The 16,662-nt window shown below is 52.4% G+C and overlaps 1 protein-coding gene across 2 annotated transcripts in view; it reads left to right on the top strand.

Annotated features, from left to right (window-relative positions):
• The first annotated feature begins 5,752 nt into the window (after positions 1-5,752).
• Positions 5,753-16,662, top strand: part of ACSL1 (acyl-CoA synthetase long chain family member 1) — a 71,953-nt gene continuing 61,043 nt past the window's right edge. For both annotated transcript variants that reach the window (XM_056113962.1, XM_056113963.1), the window contains exon 1: positions 5,753-5,921. The gene's annotated coding sequence lies outside the window, so the exon portion shown is untranslated. The remainder of the gene's footprint in view (positions 5,922-16,662) is intronic.

Genomic DNA, 16,662 nt, shown 5'->3' with positions numbered 1-16,662 from the left:
GGATTCCCCTGGAATGTCATGTACAACATAGCAACTGTGGTAAATAATGTTCTGCTGTGTGTTCGAAAGTTACTCAGAAAGTAGATCGTCCAAGAACAGATGACAGGTTAAAGAAACTTTGGTACATTAACACAATGGAGTACTATGTAGCTGTTAGAAAAGACCAAGTCATGAAATTTACATACAAGTGGTACTACATGGAAAGTATCATGTAAAGCGAAAATAGTCAGAAAGAGAGGGATAGACATAGAAAGATTGCATTCATCTGGGGAACATAAAGTAACAAAATAGGAAACTAATACCCAAGAATGGCCGAGATTAGTACCAGGAATTTTGCTCCATGGCTTGGAGGCCAACCACACATGCTAGGGGAAAAGGCAGCTCAGATAGAGAAGGGAGCACCAAATAAAGGGTGTTGGGAGGGTCCTCGCAGGATAGGAGAAGCGTGCTGAAAGTAGACTATAGACCAAACATGATTGCCACTCAATGCCCCTTTTTCAAACTACAACACCCAAAAGGAGAGAGAGAACAAAAGGGAATGCCCTGTCACAGAGGCAGGGTGGGATGGGGGGGATGGGGGGGACGGATGCTGGGATCCGTGGTGGTGGGAAATGGGCACTGGTGGAGGCATGGGTATTTGATCATTGTATAATTGAAACCCAAGCACAAAATTTGTAAGTCTACAACTGTATCTCATGGTGTCTCACTAATAAAAATTTTTAAAAAATTCTTACAACACAGGAACAAAAAATTAACTTTGTGGTGATGGATGCTGATTTTGGTGATCATTTCACCATTTATGGGACTGCCCTGTAACCATACAAATAGCAAACCATTATGTTGTATCCTGGAAACTAGTAGAATATTATAGGTCAATTATAACAATAATAATTTAAAACACTGGATGCCTCCCTCTCTATACTCCCTGATGATGGAATCTGGAACCTTCCTATGGTGAAAACAATGAGGTAATAACAGTTATTCCTTGCAGCAACCTTTCATAGTAAACACTTTGTTCCTGTCTTATAGGAAGATGGGTCTAGTTCCAAGCTTTGTGTTTTCAGTCGCTTTTTAAGACAGCCTTCCATCAAAGTCTGATGATCTAAAGGCAACCCATAAATTGTGAAAAATAACTTAAATAACTAGGGAGCAAATCTTTTTGTGTGTGAAGTACTAGCACCAAAATGTACTTGAGAAAATTTTTAGTGTGACCTCCTTATTTCCAGAGGAGTACCGTGACCTTCTGAAAATGAAGTCGTTTCCCAATGCCATGCAGCAGTTTCTGCCTAGGGAAAGGGCCTCTGTCTGTACATCGTCCCTTAGGTGTGTGGGTTTTCCCAGTTGAGAGCAGTCAAGCACTTACACTAAAAGCTAGCATCAGAGAGTGGCAGCTCCACTGAAATAAAAATGCGGACAGTAATAGCTGTTGCATTTGCATGTTAAATTATGTACCTGCCCCTCAAACTACAAAAGTATTGACTCATAAAGATATGTGCACACCTGTGTGCATGGATGGCAGCTCTGACTACAGTAGCTGGGGTATGGGATCAATTCAAGTGCCCCATGGTAGATGAGGGGATGGATAAGCTGTGGCATATATATATATATATACATATATAGAATGGAATACTACGCAGCTATAAGATGAAATCTTGCTTTTTGTTCCAACTTGGATGAAACTGGAGGGTTTTGTGTTAAGTATCATAAATCAGAGGGGAAAGAACAAACACTATGATCCCACTCGCTATCATATCTAGAGAAAGCAATTAAGGAATGGATATTATCAAAAACCCTTGGTCTTGGATTCCAAAACATTACAGACAGTGGGAGGATGGGGAGAGGAAGAAGAGACAGAAGACTACAAGTGACATAGGACATGATGGAGGGTCTTGGGCATCTTGGTGGTGGTGAGGTTTGGTAACTGTGTAAACCAAGACCATAAACATGAACATAGTTGTAAACATATTATCTAAACTAAAATAAAAATACATTTTTTAAAAAGTGTGTGCCCTCCACCCCAAACCTAATTGTTGAAATCATGCCCCTATACCTCATGATGTGAGAGAGGGTCTTAACAGAAGTAACTGAGTTACAGTGAGATCAGTCTGTTAGCCCCGAATCCAGTGACTGGTGACTTTATAAGGAGCAATATGGAAACTGATGTGGATAGAGAGGAAATAGGACAACAGGGAAGCAAAAGCGCTCTCCAAGCCAAGGAAAAAGTCATCACAGATTTTTCCTGCACAGCCTTCAGAAAGAACCAGTCCTGTTTACACCTGATTTCCAACCTTTATTCTCCAGGACTGTCAGACAACCCCTTGCTCTTATATAGCCCTCAGCTCTTAACCTGTGGGGTATGTGGGGGTCACTTCTCTGTATGCTGAGGTCCCTAAAATGAGTTTAACAAAAAGGCACATGAGAAAATGCTCTACATCACTAATCATCAGAGAGATGCAGATCAAAACAACAATGAGATAGCATTTCACACCACAGAGACTGGCCCACATCCACAAGAACAAAAGCAACCGGTGCTGGCGCGGATGTGGCGAGAAAGGGACCCTCCTTCACTGCTGGTGGGAATGCCGGCTGGTCCAACCCTTTTGGAAAACAGTATGGACGACTCTCAAAAAATTAGAATTTGATCTCCCATTTGACCCAGCTATCGCACTCCTGGGAATATATCCCAGAGAGGCAAAAAGGTATAGTCGAAGTGACATCTGCAATTGTTTGTTCATTGCAGCACACTTTACAATAGCCAGAATCTGGAAAAAACCTGAGTGCCTGGGAACAGATGACTGGTTAAAGAAACTTTGGTACATTTACACAATGGAGTACTATGTAGCTGTTAGAAAAGATGAAGTTATAAAATTTACATACAAGTGGTACTACATGGAAAGTATCATGTTAAGCGAAATGAGTCAGAAAGAGCAGGATAGACACAGAAAGATTGCATTCATCTGGAGAACATAAAGCAACAAAACGGGAGACTAACACCCTGGAATGGCTGAGATTAGTACCAGGAATTTTGCTCCATGACTTGGAGTCCAGCCACACGTGCTAGGGGAAAAGGAAGCTCAGATAGAGAAGAGAGCACCAAATAAAGGGTGTTGTGAGGACCCTCCCAGGGTGGGAGAAGCATGCTAAAAGTAGTCTATAGACCAAACATGATTGCCACTCAATGCCTCTCTTGCAAAACACAGTACCCAAAAGAAGAGAGAGAGAACAAGGGGGAATGCCCTGCCACAGAGGCAGGGTGGGATGGGGGGGGGGGGGGGAGGGATGCTGGGACCCGTGGTGGTGGAGGATGGGGACTGGTGGAGGGATGGGTACTTGATCATTGTATAACTGAAACCCAAGCACAAAAATTTATAAGTCTATAACTGTACCTCATGGTGTTTCACTAATAAAAAAAATTTTTTTTAAATGAGTTTAAAAGTAGATTCATGATTTATTGTCAAGAGCTGTTGCATTTGTAGACTTTTTTTTTTATGGACCTGGAGTGGTGTAAAAATTTCAGGCAAAAGGGGGGTTGCAAGTGGAAGATGTTTAAGCCCTGATTCAGCAACCCCTCCCCCACCTTTCTTGGTTATAGGAACCTTAAATCACTCGCACTCCACAGGACTTGGAACTCACCTGCAGACACTAGGGCAGAAGGACTGGTTGGAGAAGTTAAGAGGCAAAAAAAAAAAAAGGAGAGGCTGACATGATGAAATCGTGGGTGTGGAGGAGAAGACCTGAGCAGAGAAACCAAGGATTAGTCAAGTGAAAAGCAATTAAAAAGGAAAGTGGAGTCTTTTTTGTCCCTTCCGCCATCTCCATGGAAGCTACTTGTAGGTCTAAATGGAGGAGGACTGGGAATCTGAGCATGCCCACAAGTTTTCAGCTTCTGGGGCCGGAGCAATAATACAGTAGTGGATAGGGCCCTTGCCTTGCACGGGCCACCCAGGCTTAATCCCCAGCATCCCATATGGTCCCCCTGAACCCTCCAGGAGCAATTCCTGAACTCAGAGCCAGGACTAAACCCTGAGCACTGCCGGATGTGTTCCCCAGACAAAACAAAGCAAAACAAAAGAAACGTTTTGTTTGACATGCTCAATTGGCAAACCCCAGCCCCGGTCCCCGGCCACCACATGGTCAGGTGTGTGGGAACAGTGAGAGCAGCCCAGCATCACCAGAGAGCACGCTTGCTACCAGGCCAGCATGCGTGGCATGGACTCCTCAAGCTTTGCGCAGGCTCTGCAGGTGGGCGGGCTGAACCCCATGTGTTGTCTTGACTTCATTAGCTTTCACTCCTTGTACCTCCCCGTCCTTCTCTAGCAAAGGGGAACAAGGACAGCACCCGCCTGGGGTTCTGGGGAGGGCGCCTGAGGTGGTGGGAGAGGACAAATCCAGATGGTGGAAGCTCATGAGATTGATGGAGAAAGAAAACAAGGGACTCAACTGTATCCAATGACAAACACCTTGTTCTGGGTTGCTAAGTAGAGATGACAGAGGCATGAGGTGGGAAGGGGGCATCAAGGGGGACTAGAAGAGGGGGCTAGAGCAATAGCACAGCGGGTAGGGCGTTTGCCTTGCATGCGGCCAACCCAGGTTTGACTCCCAGCATCCCATATGGTCCCCTGAGCACCGCCAGGGGTGATTACTGAGTGCAGAGCTAGGAGTCACCGCTGTGCATCGCCAGGTGTGACCCAGAAAGCAAAAACAAAAACAAAAAAAAGAAGTGGGACTAGAAGAGAGTTAAGGACCACAAAGGGCATCTGTCTTCGTCAGAGGGATGGCTAAATAAATTCAAAGCCAGCTCCACACCACGCTGGGCACAGGCACTGCTGCCAGTAAGCCCCAAGTGGCACTTGGTCCAGGGCCAGACCTCAGGCCATGAGAGGAAACGTCACATGTGTGACACTAGCTGCGGGGGCCTCTGACTGCCAGGTGGACATGCCACGAATGAAAGACCCCTGGAAGAAGGCCCGCATTGCCTTGGACCGAGTGGGGGAGAGGGCCCGAGAACCAGGCAGGTGAATGCTGTCCTTGAGCAATGTCGCATCTACGTGGGGGTCTTCCTCTCCCGGGACCAATCTGTCCAGGGTTGCTTAACGTTCAGTACACGACAGAGGTCCAGACGAAGAGGCTTCGCTGCCAGGGACTGTGGCGAAACGTGGACTGGAAACCGTGGTGAAATCGGGTTAAAAGGGGCTAGGGACAGGGAAGAAAACGCCAGCTGGGCCGCCAGGGCCTCTCCTGGCCTCGCGTCCGCCCCTGGCCAAGAAGTCCGCAGGGAGTGCGATTCAAAGTGGAAGATGCAAAAGGGCATCCCCAGGGGCCTCCCGGCACCCCCCGCCACCCCCACCCCCACGCGCGCCCTCGCGCTCCCGCAGGGTCTGGCCCGGCTGGAGCGAGGGAGGCGGCCCTACAGATTCACCCTTCGCTCAGATTCGTTTTGAAACGCCCCACGGGGGTGGGGGGATGAGGCGGGAGGGGGTGGGATTGAGGGGTTGGGGGCCCGCCGAGGAGACTCCAGCCAGCCTCGCTCCCCGCGTCCCGCTGGCCCGCGCGCGCCCGGACGGGAGAGCGGGCGCGCGGCGGGGCCGGGGCGGGGCGGGGCCGGGGCGGGGCCTGTGCCTGGGGGCGGGCCCGGGGCGGGGCCAGGGCGGGGCCCGTGCGTGGAGGTGGGCGGGGACGGGGCGGGGCCTGCGCGTGGGCGGGGACGGGGCGGGGCCTGCGCGTGGGGGCGGGGCCGGGGCGGGCCGGGCCGGGCGCCCAGTGCGCACCAGCAGCAACCCGGCTCCCGGGCGGCGGAGGTTGGGGCGCAGCCAGCGGGCAGCGGCCACGGCGGCGCCCTTAAATAGCATCGGGCGCGGGCGCGGGGCAGGCTGTGGGCTGCAGTGACAGCTGGCGGCGGAGCGGCCCGGCCGGCGGAGGAGGTGAGTGCGGCCGCGGGGAGCCGCGTCCGTGTGCCCGGCGGGGGGCGCGGGGCTGCCGGGGCTGCCCGGCCGCCGCTGCGCCTCCGTTTCCTCCTTCCTGGCGAGGGTTTTCTCTCTCCTCGATTCCCTGCCCGCGGCCGCCGCTGCCCGGGCGCCGGGAGCCCGGGATGCCCGCCCGCCCGCCCGCCCGGGGTGGGTGTCGCGGGCGCGGGGCCCGGGGCGGCCGGGGGGACGCGCGCCGCGGCCGAGCCCGCTCCGGGTCTCGGCGCGTCCGGGGGCTCCGGGAAGCCGGACCGAGGCGTGCGGGGACGATCGGGGGGCGAGTGGTCTGCCAGGCCGCCCGGCGCGGGGGTCAGCCGGGGCCGGGCATCGCTCGGGCCGCCGCGGCCGGGCTCCCGAGGCGCGCTGGGACCGCGCGTGGACGCGTCCGAGCGGGACTGTGGCGCGGGCCCCCGCGTGACGGCCGCTCCGAGCCGGGGGGTCGAACGCAGCATCCCGAGCCTGTTGCCTGATGCGGGAGTCCTCGCGGTGTCCCCCCAGCGGGGGACCCCCCGAGCGGCTGCCTCGAGCCGAGCCAGCCGGGGATGGAGCCGTTGGTGCTGGGCGGCGCGTTTCGAAACGAGGCAGTTGGAGACGGTCGGGGCTTGTCACCTTGCAGCAGGGACCGACCGGGGACCTCGTTAAAACCGCGGTGGACCACCCCGAGGCTCTGCCCGCGGGCGTGAAGACTTGGAAGTTTTGCCGGGGGCACAGAGGGTCAGTGCGGAAGTAGCCCCAAGGGTCCCCGACCGTCAGTGTCCGGTTCTTTGCCTCTTTCTGCTTGGCATCAAGGAAGCCGGTGAAGCCTCACGCCGCGGCTTGTGCACATCACCCACGGTTACCCCCACTATTTGCTCAACGCACACAAGTCACTATCTGTGCTTTGCTAGTCAGGGTGGCAGGTTAAATTGACCCGGGACTAACTAGGCTCTGAGTTGGGTGGGCTTGAGAAGTGCAACTTTTTTTTAAAGAGAACCTTGTTTTGCATCCATTTGCAGTCAGTTTGGGGGTTTGCTTTCTGGTTGCTGCTTCCCGGTCTGAACCTGGCTTATTACTGGCAGAAAGGCTGCCTTATGCTCTAGTCTCTCAAGAGCCGAAACTGTATGACAAGGAAATCTTTCAAAGCAGTTCACCTTATTCTGGCCCTCTCTGGTTTAAAATACCGGGGAACATGCAGACCACTTACTCCAGACCTCTGCATTTTGCATTTACTCTGAGTAGAGAAGATGTTTTTTTTTAAATCACTTTCTCCAAACAATCATAAGCATTTTGACATATTTCCTTCCTGTCTGTTATATTTTGGCAGTATTTTTTTATTATTATTATTATTGCAGACAGCCTAGTCTAGAAAGAGATCTAAGATTTGAATTTTGAGCATTTGAGGATAACATTCGGGACAGGTGCCTATTTATATCATGCAGGTAGGGTTCGTGTTCAAAGGATCTCAGCTTTGGGGTGAAGTTTGGAGTACGAAGTGTATTGGCTGCCCTGCCATATCCAGGTCTTGCTGTGTTTTGTTCTGATGAGACTGTCTTGGAAAAGTGTCCTGTGTTGGTAGGCGGGGCCAGAGAAAGATCTTGTCTTAACAGCTGCGAATTTCTCCTCTCTCCCTTGAAGTTTCTCTCTCTGGACTAGAGCAAGGTTATAAGAATAGTCACAGTTTCTGTATGTAGAGAGTCACTTCAGAGAATGTCACTTTAGGCCACTTGATGGATTTATTGGGCAAATTTGCCTCTTAAAACCCTAAGGCCCTGGTCCTTCAGATTTGCCATTTCTTGTAGCCAAACTGTTACTCTATTAGAATCTGTTATGAATGGCTTAATAAAGTTTTTTTGGCGCGATACAAGGGACCAGATTTCTGTGTTCCAAAACCCTGAGTAACTTTTTTTAACACACTGATGCTGATGCTTCAGTTTGTATTCATTAAGCCACATCAAGTGTGGGACACTGGTGGGACATGCTGGTATCAGTCTATATGGGGTCTGAGACTGCTGGTCCCGAGGCCTGCTCAAGCTTTACTTTCTGACACCATCGGTTGGGAAGTAGCTTGAACGTGCCCATGGTTGTCAGTCCAACTTAGTGGTCCGGCAAACACATTAGGATCCCTTCACTTGGACACACAGCTGCTGAGAAAGTTGCAGAGAGCAGAGCTGGTCTGAAGCTGCCTGTGTGTTTGAGTTAAAGGGACTTTGGAGAGCTTCTAAACAAACACAAGCCCCAACCGGAGGTGATGGCTGGACTTATTAGCAGCTTGTCCAGTGTTTGAGGTGCGGCTCTCCGAAGGTGGCTCCCACTCCAGTTCCTGTGCAAGATTTTCTGATTTGAATCAACTTGAGCTGACCTCCTCCGAAACAATTGCTCACGCCAGGGAGTCCTGTGGGTTCATTGAACTGGTCATGAAGAATTCGGCAGTGGAGTGCATTTATACAGAATTGTTTGGGAGCTCCCGGATCCCCATGAGAACCTTTGAGATCATAACCGAGAGGGAGAGGCCCCGCGCTCTTAGAGGGTGGGGAACTCTGGGTGCTCGTCTCCTGCCTTTGTACATGGTAACATGTAGAAATGCTCCGTTGCGTTAGAGCCAACACAGTGAATTGCGTCCTTGGTGGAATTTGGAGCCAAGGGAAGGATCACCTGCACTGGCTTCCTGGAAGAGTGGCTGGGTCAGAGAGTGGAGCTGTTCCCTGGCCAGAGCTTCTGTCTCCCCCGAGAGCTGTTGCTGCCTCTCTGGAGGCATCCAAGGTCCCCAGCGCAGGAGGAGAGTGTCTTGTTTTTCAAATCTGAGACCCCCAAACTGGTCATTCCGTGTAGGTGCCTGGGCTAATTCTCGTCACAAAGTAGTTGCCAGGCTTCAAATTTTTAAATAAAAAAGGGAAAACTGTCCGCTGCCTCTTCAAAACCATTTGTCTCAGAAGTAAATGGAGCTATATTTTTATAATCTGTTATATACCTGGGTATATTGTGATAGGAATCTTTGCTTATTTTAGAAAATGTAGAGAAAAATTTTGGGCCACGCTGGCAGTGCTCAGGCTTACTTATGGCTCTGCATTCATGATAAGGCTTTGGAGGGCTATAAGGGGTGCCAGGGATCAAATCCGTGTTGGCCATTTGCAAGGCAAGTGCTTTACCACCTCCGTCCCCCCACATTTTGGAAATATTTTAGAGATTTTTTTAAGAGATAAAATACTAAAACTATTTTTGAGTGTGAGATTTTCCCTTGGTCATTTCTCCTCTAAACAATTTTTTTTTTTTTTTGCTTTTTGGGTCACACCTGGCGATGCACAGGGGTTACTCCTGGCTCTGCACTCAGGATTACTCCTGGCGGTGCTCAGGGGACCATATGGGATGGTGGAAATCGAACCTGGGTCGGCCGCGTGCAAGGCGAACGCCCTACCCGCTGTGCTATCTCTCCAGCCCCACCTTTAACAAATTTTAAACATTTTATTGAGGGTGAAATTTTTATAATTTAATTTTAATGGCAGTTTTCTTTGTGGCATTTTTCCATGTTATGTACTTTTTAAAAAATGAATATTGAATATGAATGCATTAAATAGCTTATGCTTTATACCAAAATATTTATTTACCAAATATCCATATTGTTAAGGACAACTATTTCAGAATAGTTTGCCAACCTACATATATATATATATACATATATATATATATATATATATGCTTCAAAGAGACAATCTTCTGCTTTAGAACTGATAAAAATGAACAAGGATTTGAAACTCATCTTTTGTTAGTAAGTGGGTTCCAGTGGACTCTTTGGTCTGTGTGTCTAATCCAAAGCTACTGAAACAAGGATTTCACCATCTAGAAAGATAAAACAGGAAGAAGTTAGGGCATTAAATGAGGAAACTTGGAGTGCCTTTTACATCATTTCTGCCTTCAGGGAAGGACTTCTGATAAATGTATCATCTGTCCATTTGTACTGTGTGGGCTATGAGGAAATTTCCCTTTCAGCTAATTGTGAAGGAAATGTTCATACTACTGGGGCTAAGTTACCCTGGACCTCCCGTCCTTTAAAGCAGAGGCATTTTTTAAAAAAATGTTTATTAGTGAAACACTATGAGGTACAGTTGTAGATTTACAAATTTTTGTGCTTGGGTTTTGATTATACAATGATCAAGTACCCATCCCTCCACCAGTGCCCATTTTCCACCACCATGGATTCCGGTATCCCTCCCACACCCATCCCCCCATCCCACCCTGCTTATGTGGCAGGGCATTCCCTTTTGTTCTCTCTCTCCTTTTGGGTGTTGTGGTCTAAAGCAGAGGCATTTTTATCAGTGCTCATGACCCTTACTCCTCAATTAGCCACAGTGAATAGAAAATTGCTACCAGGACTCATTTCTCTCTCTTCCTATACTCAGCTATTTTTTTTCTTTTTGAGTCACACGCAGAGATTCTTAGAGGTTATTCCTGGCTCTGCACCCAGGAATTACTCCTGGCAGTGCTCGGGGCACCATATGGGATGCTGGGAATCGAACCTGGGTCGGCCACGTGCAAGGCAAACACCTTACCCACTGTGCTATCACTCCAGCCCCAATACTCAACTGTTAACTGCAAAGCTGGGTGGTCTCAACTGACTCAGAGGGTGCTCCTGACCAGGGACTGATAGCAGCTAATGAGGCTGTACTCACTGTATCCTCCCGGCAACCTGACCAATGGGTTCTACAGTGATCCCATCTACAAATGAATGAAAAGCCCCAGAGATGAAGCTGTCCAAGGCAAGGTGTAACCCTGGTGGCTGGCAGCAGGACTGTGCTCCTAATTACTGGGCCTGCAGTCTCCCTGCGGAGGGAGCGTGCTTGGTCTGAGGGAGCCTGGACAGTTCCCTATTATCCAGCTGGTGGCCAGACTGAGCCCAGAGCTGGTCCTTTTGTGTCTGTGGCCCTTGATTTGGCCCTGCCTCATTGACATTCAGCCTTGTGCAGATAACACACTGAGACAGACAGCAAACGTTGGTTCAGTCTGGTTCAGTGGGTGACGAGATGGCCTGGTACGTGGCTGTGACTTTTCCAGAGCAGTGGTTTCCAATTCTCTTTACCCACCAAAGACCAGTCCCAGTCTATGCACAGGCAGTTGAAAGCTTCAGTGTAAAGACTTAAAAAAGTCTAAGGCAGGTCGAAACAGGCCAGGGGTTAAGACCCTTGCCTTGCGTGTGACTAATTCCAGTTAGATCCCTGGCACCGCAGAGGGTCCCTGCCAGGAGTGATCCCTGAGCACAGAGCCAGGAGCAAGCCCTGGGCACTTATGGGTGTGACCCAAAACAAACAGCAACGAATCACAAAGCTTAGCATGTCTGGAAGTTGGTCTTAGAGTGAAGAGCAGTCATCGGACATGCTTCATAGCTCAGCTGTGCAGAAGGTAAGTGAGTCCAGAGAATGACAAGAGGGACCAGGCTTATTAGCAGAGATGGGCGAGCAGGCTTCTCCTGAGCACATTGGCCTTATCACAGCACACAGAATGGCTTTCATGGGGGTCTCTTGGGGATTTTGACAGAAGCATGTCTCCTTGGCCCGTCTCCCTCATTCAGTTCAAACCAATAATTTTCAGCTACTGCTCCACCAGCTGTGCTCAGCCTGCAGGTTGAAGCGCATGTTCTAGGGCATGCTAGAAAGGAAGAACCATGCAGAAGAGAACTGTAAATGTTCTGGTGTGAAAAGCATGGAAAGGCTGTCTGCCCCTTCGCTCCAGTAGAAATATAGGCAGAGCCCCCACGGTTGCAATAAATAAAAGCAGAGCTTTCCTGGGTACAGAGGGAGAGGGCCGGGGTGCTGGTCTCACCCGTGACTGCCCCCGCCACCTCCCTCATTGCCTTTGTGACACTTCAGAGCACCTCCTGCCGCTCCCCGGGGTCCTTTGAACAATGACATGTCCTCACTCACTTCACTGATGCAGTGACCGCAGGGCCCAAGATGGGTGCCCAGGCCAAAGTTGTGTAACCCGCGTTCCCTCAGGCCGTGGCACCCTGGAGTTTGTTCCTGGGCCTTCGCCTGTTCGAGGAATGGCTGGACCTTGATGTGACCCTTGATTTATGCCCAGAAATCTGGTCAGTCAGCAGGTTCTGCTTATTCTAATGTACGCTCTGGACAGTATTGCCCAACGCACACCTTTCCTGGTCCATGTCATGGCCCTGATCCAGACCCTATCACAATCAAATAACCAAGGTGCCCTTAAAAAAAAAAGTGGGGGCTGGAGAGATAGCACAGCGGGGAGGGCGTTTGCCTTGCACGCGTCCGACCCAGGTTCAAATCTCAGCATCCCATATGGTCCCCTGAGCAGTGCCAGGAGTAACTCCTGAGTGTAGAGCCAGGAGTAACCCCTGTGCATTGCCAGGTGTGACCAAAAAAGCAAACAAAACAAAACAAAAAAAAAACAAAAACAAAAAGCAAACACACGAACAACAAAATCCTCATGGGGCCAGCGAGATAGCACAGCAGGGAAGGCGCCTAGCTAGGTAGCTGACCTCGGTTCAAGACCCAGTTCTGACTAGGGTCTCCTAAACCCCGCTAGAAGTGATCCCTGAGCACAGAGCCAGGAGTCCGTCCTGAGCACGAATGGGCATGGCCCCCAAACAACCAAAATCACAAAAGAAAGAGTTTTCCTAAAGTAGAGCTCTGATCAAAGCCCCCACTCCACCCAGAAGCCTTCCGCTTCTCCCTTCTGAAAGGCTTGGAGATTGTTTGGCCTGGCGCAGGATGGGTCTCTCCACCCCAGCTCTGTCCTGAGGCCAACCAGGCCTTTCCCAAACCATCCTCCTCCTGGGCTTTCTGAAAAGCAAAATGGGGAGGGAGGACCCATGGTTGATCCCAGTTCTTGGCACCCCGGACCCTGTATGTGGCCTCCTGTGGGGCCCGACCAACTTCCGAGGTCAGTGGAGGGGTTGGCTCCCTGTGCTTGCCATGCTGTTCCCTGGACACCCCTCATTCCCTGCCCCTCAGAGCACTCCTATGCTGTGACTCCTAGCACACCCCTCCCCCCAAGAGCCCTCGACTCACAGCTCTCTGATAGCACCCACACCCTCCTGGGTGCCTCAAGGGGGTCCACAGACTCCCCTGCCTTTCAGCAACAGCTTCGACCCCAAGAACCCACTTCCCCAGGATGCGCTGAAGGGTTAACACCCGGCCGGCCAACTCTCCTGCCCCAGGGCCTGGTGCGGTGGCCTCAGCTGCTGCTGCCGCTCTCATTGGTCTGTGCAGACTCTACCACTGCTTCGGCCCCCCAGCACCTCTGCCTGCGTCCTCCCCCTGGTTTCCTTTGGTGTGGACTTCTCTTGCTTCCCTAGGGAGGCACCCCTCCCTGCCCCCACCCCCCACCCACCTAGCCGCAGTCCCAGCCCTGTGAACCTTTCATGAGACCCAGTCGTCGTAGTCTTAGTCGTCGTCACTGATGTGCTGTCAGGGGCCTGGCCTGCCCGGGAGCAACTGGCGTTATATAACCGCGGTGGATGGAGCCTGGCGGCATGCAGATGGCTCCCAGGAGGGGGCTGCAGCGGGCACGCTCTGCAGTGACTGCCTACAGGGGCTGCGGGAGGGCTGGGGGCAGCAGGGGAGAGTGCGGGCCCACCTCCCCGGACCGTGGGAGGGACGGTCCAGCCAACCTTATGTAACTGTCCTGTCACTGCTGTCCCCTAACTCGGTACTCCATAACAGTGGCACCTGGCTTCTGGGCCCCGGAGAGGGGACTGATCCGTGTTTGTTCCTGCTCTCCAACAATCACCCACATTGTGCCTCAGGCGGGCCTCAGGTGTCCCAGCACAGCCAGCTGGCAGCCACCTGGCCTGTCTGCCAGTCCAACCCAGCCCCTCGCCGCAGACAGAGCCAGACACCACAGCAGAGGCTGGACCTGGGGAGATCACTAGGACCAACCTGGGCACGTGAGGCTCACCCCACCCCTGTCTCCAGGGCCTTGATGCCCCTTCCTCTGGGCAACCTACCACCCCTGGGCCCAGCGCCTCCCGTTCTCCTTGAGCTTTGCTGCCCACCTGGATCCGGTCAGTTTGCAGCACCAGGTGGCCCTGTCCTCTGCCTCCAAGCACGGCCAGCACCTTGCTGAGTTGCTTCAACTCAGCCTCTCATTGCAGAGTCAGGATCCTGCATGTCCTTTGCCCAGGCCAGTGATCAGAAAAACTGTAGGCACTTCCCAGAGGAGCCGGGGCTGAATTCCAAAGTGGGGTGAATGGTAAAAACAGTCTCTACCTGGTATCTATCTGTACCTGGTCCTCTCTCTCTCTCTCTCTCTCTCTCTCTCTCTATATATATATATATATATATATATATATTTTAAATTTCTGTTTGTGTTTTATAATGACCAGAAAAATATTCACAGTGTCTGTGGCACAAGCATTTAAATAACAGTATCCATACATTAGAATTGTGTGCATGTACTCTTTAGATGCAGTTGCATCCTTTTTAGGGTACCAGACATTTGGGGTACCAGGAAATTAGCTCATGTGCCAGCAGCGAATACCATGTGGGGTTCTCCCTGCAGTGCTGGGCGGACAGAGATCAAACTCTGGGCTTCCACAAGCCCGGTTTACACTCTTCCCCCGTGAGGTATCTCCTTAGCCCGTGTGCCTTTGGTGGGCACGCAGGGGGCCAGAAACCTTCCGTGGCTATGCTCAGGGATCACTCCTGGTGGTGCTTCGGGGACCCTATTGGGTGCCAGGGAGAGAACCTGGGCCAGCCCAAATATGGCAAGTGCCTTGCCACTGTGCTCTCTGTAAGCAGCCCAGAAGGGGAGGTGGAGACCGCTGGCCAGTGCCACCTGCCCTGAGAGGTAATGGCCAGAGTGGACGCGCTCTTTGCGTCTTGGCTTGTTTCAAACACTGGGCCATTCTTCTATAATCCTGGGCCGCTTGTGGGATTTGGTTTTGTCTTTTGCTTCCCTTCCCGGCCCTCCTGCCACCACCTGAACCTGTAATTCTAGGCCCGCATCCCGTGGTCGCCACCCCCTCCCTGCTACAACGTGCTAAGTCCTAGCTAACCTTTCCTCTACTCCCGGTACCCCTGAGGGCTTCCACGGAGCCAACAAAGTGTAAAGCGAGGTCAGGGTCCTGCCCGGGGACGTGTCAGCCGGGGCTCCCCTGTGTCCCCGAGTCCCGGGCTGGAGCCGGTCAGCACTGAAGAGCGGGGTCCCCCACAGACCTTTGCTGTGGGTCTTGGCACTTGCCTGTCCACCGGGTCCGGCCCTCCTTAGTCCTCCCTCCGGCTGATGGGCCCCTCTGAACCGCCGTCTATTTTAAGAGGTGTAAGTAACTCTACCCCACCGTGTGTCCCGTTAGTCTCTTTATCCAGGTCACCGATATCTGATCGCGGTGACCTCTGGAGCCTGGCGGCGGGGGCCTCTCGGGGACAAGGACTGGGGCTCATTCCCCAGGGTCTCCGCCTTGGCGAGGCCTCCCCCCTCCAGTCCCGGGGCTCCAGCTGCTCCTTTGCCCCATGAACTGGAATGTTCTCCTGGGAGCGAGTGTGCGTGCCTGCGTGCGTGCGTGCGTGGCCTCTGCTTTGTGACACTTGTCCCTTTATGACACGCCTGCTCCTGCCTTGCCACCGGCCCCTGCCCGGCTGGTTCTTGGGGTGCTCCCCCCCACCCCGCTCGCCTCTGCCTGTGTCTGCGCCCGCTCCCAGGACAGCGCTCTCCCTCTGTCCCTCTCGTCTCCAGCCCAAACCCTGCGTGAACTGCCTCCACACGTCTGTCTGCCGGACTCATCCCCGCTGCCTTCACAGCTGTCCTAACCTTGAGAGCGGAAAGAAACTTCCCCGCGCGCCTTGGCTTCCTAGCGAAGGTCTCCGCTGGCAAGGGACCGTGAAAAGGTGTTGTTCTCCCCCCACGAGCTTCAGAGTTCTGGTGGCTTATTTGCAGGGGCGAGGGGTGGGGGGGACCTTTCCCAAAGGGACCCACTACGTGAAAGCTGCCCACCAGGCTGAGCCAGGCCGGAAGCAGAGCAGAGAGCTGGAGCTCGGCTCTGTTTGGACCGGCTGGGGCCTAACCCACACCCCTGCCCCTCTGCTGGGGTGCGTGGCTGGGAGCAGGTGAGACATGCAAAGGAGCCAAACCAGCCCCATTTCTCTTCCTGATTTCTTTTTCTTTTTGAGTCACACCTGGCGATGCTCAGGGGTCACTTCTGGCTCTGCACTCAGGAATCATTCCTGGCACTGCTCAGGGAACCCTATGGGATGCTGGGAATTGAACCCGGGTCCACAGCGTGCAAGGCAAACACCCTTGCTCCGTGTGGCAGCCAGATTGTATATGCCCTCTGGAGACCCCAACGAAGGTTCTCTCTCTCTCTCTCTGTCTCTCTCTCTCTCTCTCTGTCTCTCTCTCTCTGTCTGTCTCTCTCTCTCTCTCTGTCTCTCTCTATAGTTGATGCCTGGAGACCCAGGGACAGTCCTTGACTTCTTTTCAGAACAGTTTTGAATGGAAACCTTCCTCTTCCAGACTAGCACTGACCACCCCGCCCCCTTTCGGGGATGTCACCAGAGGCCCTTCCATGCCCCGAGACCTTTGCCTCGACATGGACTTCCATGGCAGGGCTTGATACATATGTGTGGAGAGAGCTGGTCTCCGCATCCAACTGAGGACTGGGCTCTGTGTGTGTTTCGAGGAGGGAGGACTTGCCTCCCTCGGTCCTTTCTTGATCCTGCAGTGCCCAGTGGGGTTGGAGGATTCTCTTTCCCGTCACTTGTAGAAG

Source organism: Sorex fumeus, unplaced genomic scaffold (genome assembly GCF_029834395.1).
Source record: "Sorex fumeus unplaced genomic scaffold, SorFum_2.1 ptg000024l, whole genome shotgun sequence".
In the NCBI taxonomy this organism is placed as follows: Eukaryota; Metazoa; Chordata; class Mammalia; order Eulipotyphla; family Soricidae; genus Sorex; species Sorex fumeus.
Note: the sequence above shows the minus strand (reverse complement) of the source record. Positions and strands in the feature narration are given on the sequence as shown.